This window comes from Lepus europaeus, chromosome 13 (assembly GCF_033115175.1).
Source record: "Lepus europaeus isolate LE1 chromosome 13, mLepTim1.pri, whole genome shotgun sequence".
Taxonomy (NCBI): domain Eukaryota; kingdom Metazoa; phylum Chordata; class Mammalia; order Lagomorpha; family Leporidae; genus Lepus; species Lepus europaeus.
In genome coordinates this window covers 329,784-337,606 of record NC_084839.1, presented here as the reverse complement: position 1 = coordinate 337,606, position 7,823 = coordinate 329,784, and positions in this window count along the sequence as shown.

Below are 7,823 nucleotides of genomic sequence, written 5' to 3'. Positions count from 1 at the left end.
TGCAGTCGGGTGGTGTTTGGCCGCAGCTGGGACACCCACACCCCAGTGCCTGTCAAGTCATGTATGGACAAAAGCTAAACCAAGAAACATGTACAGGAATGTGACATTAAAATTACTTAACAAGGAGCCAGCGCTGTGGCATAGTGGATGAAGTCACCACCTGTAGTGCCGGCATCCCATATGGGTACTAGTTCCAGTCCTGGCTGCTCTACTTCTGATCCAGCTCTCTGCTAATGCTCCTGGGAAAACAGTGGAAGATGGTCCAAGTTCTTGGGCCCCTGCACCCACATGGAAGACCTGGAGGAAGCTCCTGGCTCCTGGCTTTAGATTGGGCTAGCTCTGGCCATTGCAACCATTTGGGGAGTGAAACAGTGATTGGAAGACCTCTCTTTCTGCCTCTGCCTCTCTGTAACTCTGTTTTTCAAGTAAATAAATAAATATTTTTAAAAATTCATTTAACAAAAGACTGCTATTAAGAAGCAAGTAGCGCAGGTGCTGCGGCTCACATGGCTAATCCTCCGCCAGCATCGCCGGCACCCCGGGTTCTAGTCCCAGTTGGGGCACCGGATTCTGTCCCAGTTGCTCCTCTTCCAGTCCAGTTCTCTGCCGTGGCCCGGGAGGGCAGTGGAGGATGGCCCAGGTCCTTGGGCCCTGCAACCGCATGGGAGACCAGGAGGAAGCACCTGGCTCCTGGCTTTGGATCAGCGCAGCATGCCGGCCATAGCAGCCATTTTGGGGGGTGAACCAACGGAAGGAAGACCTTTCTCTCTGTCTCTCTCACTGGCTGACTCTGCCTGTCAAAAAAAAAAAAAAAAAAGAAGAAGAAGAAGAAGAAGAAGAAGAAGCAGCAGCAGCAAGTAGGGGGGCCAGCGCTGTGGTGTAGCAGGTAAAGTCACTGCCTGCAGTGCCAGCATCCCATATGGACCCTGGTTCTAGTTCCTGCTGCTCCACTTCCAATCCAGCTCTCTGATGTGGCCTGGGAAGGCGGTAGAAGATGGCCCAAGTCCTTGGCCCCTGAACCCACATGGGAGACCTGGAGGAAGCTCCTGGCTTCTGGCTTCAGATTGGTGCAGCTCCGGCCATTGGGGCCACTTGGGGAGTGAACCAGCGCATGGAAGATCTTTCTTTCTGCCTCTCCCTCTGTCTCTGTGTAACTCTAACTTTCAATTAAATAAATGAATACTTTTTAAAAAAGAAGCAAATAGGAAAAAGTGTTTCATACATGAGGAAACTCTGGAACTTGTAATCCATTTTTCTGGAAACTCTCCAGAGTGGAGTCCTTTGACTACAGCATTCACAGTTACTGTGGAAAATCCTCCTCTTGTCTATGTTGTGGCTCCTTTTCTCTTCCTAGCCTTGGGTTCCTCTTTTTTCTGAAACAGTAGTGACCACAAGAAAATCTGAATTTCTCATGACCATCTGTATGTGAGTTCACAAGTGCCACGCTTTCAGATAATCAGAGTTTATAGCTGTGGAGCCTCACACACTGCCTGGGGGGCCACAGGTCACTCTCAGGAGGAGGGGCTTGTCTGCAGCGGGAGGGCTGTGGGTGGAGCCACACCCATGGCCTGGCACAAGCACGGATGCCCCGTTTGCAGGTCGAAGAAAGTGCATGCTCTCGGGCAGGCCTTGGTACTCACTGCACTCAGCCAGGCTCTCTCAGCTGTACTTCACCCAGTGCTGGACAAAGCTCTGCCAAATCTTGTCATGCAGAAGGCAGTGTCGGCCGTGAGGAGCTGCTGTCGCCGGGTTCCTGGCCCAGCCGCTGCCCTGAACCGCAGGGCAGACTTACACTGCCCGCCCCCAGCAGCATGGCCAGCAGCGTCGGAAGAAAGCCAGTGTCTTGTGACCGCTGGGCTGAACGCCCACCCTACTGCGTGCCCCTGGAGCAACTCTCCCCACTGAAGTCCTCCCTTGTCCCGTCATTCCTAAACTCATCACACAGTCTCAGCACTTCTCTCCTCCCACAATCTGTGTGCATTTTGAGTCCTCTGATTTTCATGGCTGGGGAGGGGGGGAGGCAAGTGACAGGCGTGAGTGCTGCCTCCTCGGTGCGGTGCGTTCCCCCTGAGTCAGGGTGGCTACTGGCCCATTCCCTGCCCGCAATGAGGCCACACAGTGCTCAGCGGACCAACCTCCACCTGCCTCCACCCGGAGTCAGCTGAGCGACTCCGCGAAGCCGCGCTAAGGTCGCTGAGGGCTCAACTGGCCGAGGCTGGCAAACATTTGCGGAGACTCGTGGTGGAGCAAGCAGGCATCTAAAAGGCACAGCTTTTCCTCTTGGCTGTTTCGAGAGATTACAAAGTAAGATAAGCTCTGCCACAGCCCGGGCTGTCCATCACAGGTGTGCAGGCCGCGGAGGAAAGTGCTGTCGGTCACTGAGGCTGTGCTGGCCACCAGGCTGCTCCGCGTTCCCAGGCTGCCCAGTGTTCCCAGGTTGCTCCACATTCCCAGGCTACCCCACATTCCCAGGCTGCCCCACATTTCCAGGCTACCCTGCATTCCCAGGCCTCCGACTACCTCAGGCCAAGAAACCTTCCCTCCCAGGTTCCCCTGCGGCAGCGTCGGTTAGCCCCTGTGGGGAGACTGTGACATCAGCTGCTCTCACACCAGTGTGTTGCTGTCACAAACTGGGAATTCAGGGAAAAACACAAACCAGCTAGGTACACGCTTCATCAGCTGCTTGCGGTCTCGGCTCTGCACATCGGCCTGTGCTGCCAGGACCCAAGACCTGGGGCTGGCCTGTGGCAGCAGGGACGCCACACCCCATGTCAGAGCGCCTGGGATTGGGATGGTCTCTGTCCCCCGATTCCAGCTCCCTACTGATACACACCCCGGGAGGTGGCAGGTGAGGGCCCAGGTGGTGGGACCCTGCCACCCGCAAGGCAGACTTGGAGGAGTCAGGGCTTCTGGCCCAGCCCTGGCAGTTGGGGGCATTTGTGGCGTGAGCCAGCTGATGGAAGCATCATCTCTCTCTCTCTCTCCTTCCCCTCCCCCCTCCCCTCCCCTTCCCCCTCCCTCTCGCTCTCCCTCTCTCTTCTTCTCCACATTCTGCCTTTAAAGTAGAAGAAAACAAACATTTTTCAAGTTTGGCTGGCGACACCACTGGGGTCTTGGCAGCCACTCCCTTGCACGTGCTCAGGATCGGCGGGCACAGGGGTCCCTGAAGAGCTGCCAGCAGGGTCGAGCCACTCGTACCCCCTCCTTGTGCTCCTTGTGATGGAAACGAGGAGGGGAAGCACCCCCAGCCAAAGTCCCTTAGACACCGCCAGCCTCACAGAGGACAGCTGAAGCGTCTGCGATGTCCTTGGGGATGACACGAAGACCTGTGCTACCTGAATTTGCTGGCTGCTGTGGCTAGATTCCCACCGAGGCTGCGCCACACCAAATGCAGACCCGAAGCTGTGCCACCCTCAGCAGCCCGACTGAAAACGGGCAGAGAACGCGTTCCCTCCGACACCCGACACCCAGACAGCCGCTTTGTCTGCTGTGACTGTGACCTGGGACAGCTAGCTTAGGCCATGCAGCTGGACGCCTGGCTCTGTGTGGTTCTACTTGTCAGTCAGAACACCCCTTCTCGGACACCTTGTGTCGTGGGACAAGGAAAAGGTGCCAAGCCTCAACCTGACTGCACTAGAGTCCCGGAGCTCCCCCGGCCGCACCAGGCCAGCCCCATCACGAGGGTGACCAAGTGCAGGGCAGCCAGGGAGGAGCCCTGGGCTGGGAAGGGGCCTCCTGCCTGTGGTCACCATTGCAGATGCCTGGGTGTGCTGGGCCGTGCCGCCCGCCGGCTGCCCCAGGTGCTGAGGGCCCCTTCCTGTCTCCGTTCTCTGTTGGAGAATCCCATCCCTACATCGCCCCTCAGTGAGGCTTTCCAGGGACCTTTGAGTTCTGTGATTGTGTTTTACATTTTCATCAAATCCCATAGGAATTTTGTAACATCTCTAACAAAGATTTATTTATTTATTTGGAAGGCAGAGTTAGAGAGAGAGAGAGAGAGAGAGAGAGAGAGAGAGAGAGTTCTTCCATCCTCTGGTTCACTTCCCAGACAGCCACGGCAGCCAGCACTGGGCCGGGCTGAAGCCGGGAGCTCCCTCCTTGCCTCCATGTGGGTGCAGGGGCCCAAACCCTTGGCTCATCCCCCGCTGCTTCCCCAGGGAGCAGGATCGGCAGTGGAGCAGCCAGAACATGAACTGGCACGCGTGTGGGATGCGGGCGCTGCAGGGGCCGCCTACCCATGGGCACAGTGCCCGCCCTGAAGTTTTGTAACTTCTGTTTCCCTCCTGCAGTTTGCTGTTCCTCACTGCTGTCGAGGGGACCTGTGGTGGCCGCGCGGCCGCCCTGCAGGCCCTGAGCTGCCTTGGGGTCAGCTGACGTCTTCCTCGGCGGCGGCAGCTGTGTGTTCTCGACATTCTCAGGAGACTGCTCCTGACTAAATCTCAGGTTCATTTGTTGGTTCTGCCCACTCCTCTGGGCTGGATTCCAAGGGCCATTTGGTTTTGGGTCCTTGTCTGCTGTGTGCTTCCTGCTCCCCTGAGTTCTGGAGGGCCCTGGCTGACCAGCTGCCCGAATGGCACCTCCACTCCTTGGGCTGTGTGTGGGGAAGCAGGTCTGTCCCTGACCACCGGGCAGCAGTGGGCGGTGCCACGGGGCAGTGGGTGGGGACTGCCCTGCCCAGGGCTGCCGTTGTTTCTGGGGTGTGTATTCCCCACTGGGGCCACCCCTTCTTCTCCAGAGCTTTGTCCAGGGAAAGCAGGGTTGTAGGTTTGTTTTGTTCGTCTGTGGCTGAGTTGCAGGTCTCTCTGGAGTCCTCGGGGAGACAGACAGACAGGAAGGCACGCAAGGCCCATCTGCAGGTCCCGAGCCCCAGCTGGTCTGCTCTGCCTCCCTCCTTGACGGTGCTCCCGCAAACCCCTGCTGAGTTATCTCCACGGCACTCAGTTCTATTTGGAAGGGAAGAGCAGGGAGACGGGAGCCCACAGTCTTCCCCGGAACCACAGGAGCCAGCCTTGTCTTTTTAAAAAGAATCACAACTTTGAATTATTAAAAATGTGGTTTATAGGTAAGTGCAAAAACTGAAAATTTTCTAAAAGGAACTCAAGGTGTGATATTCTGTAATTCGCTGCAATATATCATTTCCAAACCCCATCAATCTGTAAGAAAACATAGAAAACTGGTGAGTGCAATGGAAAAAGTAAAACTATGTTTGAACAACCAACTCTGATAAAAAAAAACAATTCTGCAAGCAAAGAAGATGCAGAGGAGCCGTCTCAGCAGGAACTGCACCTGCACACCGTGGCGTCTGTGGTGTTGGGCGGCGCACACCGCGGCGGGACGCTGCTGGGACATCAGGTGCAGGAAGACCCTGCCTCTGCCACCTCCAGACCCAAGGGGAGAGCTGGCAGAGACGCCCGGGCCCTCCCAGGCTGCTCCGGTGGAGTTTGTGGGGAGCAGACGACAGAGGCCTTGAGTTTCTGTGCTCAAGTCACCTGCGACTGCCAGTGACCACACCTGGAAGCCGTGATGTTGCTCAGGAGCACAGCCCGGTCAGCTGGTCGTTCCAGCTCAGCGGTGGAGTGCCGGCTTTGTCAAGTCTGCTGTTCACACGTCAACCATTGAGCAGTCACTGAGCGACAAATCTAGGCCCAGCCCCGTAAATGTGCAGGGAGCGAGGCCGCCAGCGCCCTGTCCGGTGAGGCTGTGATGCGCCGGTGACAGGTGGCAGACCCCACAGCCAGCCCAACCTCCTTCTCCCGCCCCGGGCTGCTGCCAGACGGTGGACAGGGGAGAGGTGGTGAGTGACAGAGCCGGGCAGGGCTCTGTGTTCAGGGGTGATTGTGAGGCTGTGCTGTGGGTTACACGGAACCTGCACACCGATCACCACAGCAGCACCAGTGCCGTCCACAGAGAACGGAAGCCGGGGCTGTCCCCTGCCTCAGAGAAGCTCAGACACCATGCCACGGAGACGGGGCTGGGGCAGAGACCCCAGGGGTCTCTGCTCTCTGCCCGGCCCCTCTCCTAACGAGAGCTATTCCACTCAGAAGAGCGAGTTCCTGCTATGGACCTACACAGCGCCAGTGTCCTGACATCCACCTTCAGCGAGCGAAAGACCAAGGACCATCTGCAGCCGTGACCATGTGCCCCACGCGCAAACTGAGCTGCTGCAGAGACGGAGCCGCCCACCGGCACTGCTGGCGCTGGGCGAGCACCGGGGCAGGACTGCGGCAGTGACTGGCGGGTAGCTGAGTGGATCTCTACCTGGACCCCAGTCACACATGCAATCGCAGCAGCTTCTAGAATGTACCCCGAGGGGGCATTTCCCCAGGAGCACACGCTCACTCCCTTACAAGAGCTGATTGTAGCCCTCGACTTTCAATTGAGACTCATTTTTAAAAAAGGAGGAAATGACTTAAAGTTACATTTGGTCTGAGCAGGGACCACGTGACAGAGCCCAGACACTGGGCAGGGACCACGTGACAGCACCCAGACACTGGGCAGGGAACCACATGACAGCACCCAGATATTGGGCAGGGACCACGTGACAGCACCCAGACACTGGGCAGGGACCACGTGACAGCACCCAGACACTGGGCAGGGACCACGTGACAGCACCCAGCTATTGGGCAGGGACCACGTGACAGCACCCAGACACTGGGCAGGGGACCACATGACAGCACCCAGACACTGGGCAGGGGACCACGTGACAGCACCCAGACACTGGGCAGGGGACCACGTGACAGCACCCAGACACTGGGCAGGGGACCACGTGACAGCACCCAGACACTGGGCAGGGGACCACGTGACAGCACCCAGACACTGGGCAGGGACCACGTGACAGCACCCAGACACTGAGCAGGGACCACGTGACAGCACCCAGACACTGGGCAGGGGACCACGTGAAAGTGCCCAGACACTGGGCAGGGGACCACGTGACAGCACCCAGACACTGGGCAGGGGACCACGTGACAGCGCCCAGACACTGGGCAGGGGACCACGTGACAGCGCCCAGACACTGAGCAGGGACCACATGACAGCACCCAGACACTGGGCAGGGACCATGTGACAGCACCCAGACACTGGGCAGGGACCACGTGACAGCGCCCAGACACTGGGCAGGGGACCACGTGACAGCGCCCAGACACTGAGCAGGGACCACATGACAGCACCCAGACACTGGGCAGGGACCATGTGACAGCACCCAGACACTGAGCAGGGACCACGTGACAGCACCCAGACACTGGGCAGGGGACCACGTGACAGTGCCCAGACACTGGGCAGGGGACCACGTGACAGCACCCAGACACTGGGCAGGGGACCACGTGACAGCGCCCAGACACTGGGCAGGGGACCACGTGACAGCGCCCAGACACTGAGCAGGGACCACGTGACAGCACCCAGACACTGGGCAGGGACCATGTGACAGCACCCAGACACTGGGCAGGGGACCACGTGACAGCACCCAGACACTGGGCAGGGGACCACGTGACAGCGCCCAGCTATTGGGCAGGGACCACATGACAGCACCCAGACACTGGGCAGGGGACCACGTGACAGCACCCAGACACTGGGCAGGGGACCACGTGACAGCGCCCAGACACTGGGCAGGGACCACGTGACAGCACCCAGCTATTGGGCAGGGACCACATGACAGCACCCAGACACTGGGCAGGGACCATGTGACAGCACCCAGACACTGAGCAGGGACCACGTGACAGCACCCAGACACTGAGCAGGGACCACGTGACAGCACCCAGACACTGGGCAGGGACCACGTGACAGCACCCAGACACTGGGCAGGGGACCACGTGACAGCGCCCAGACAC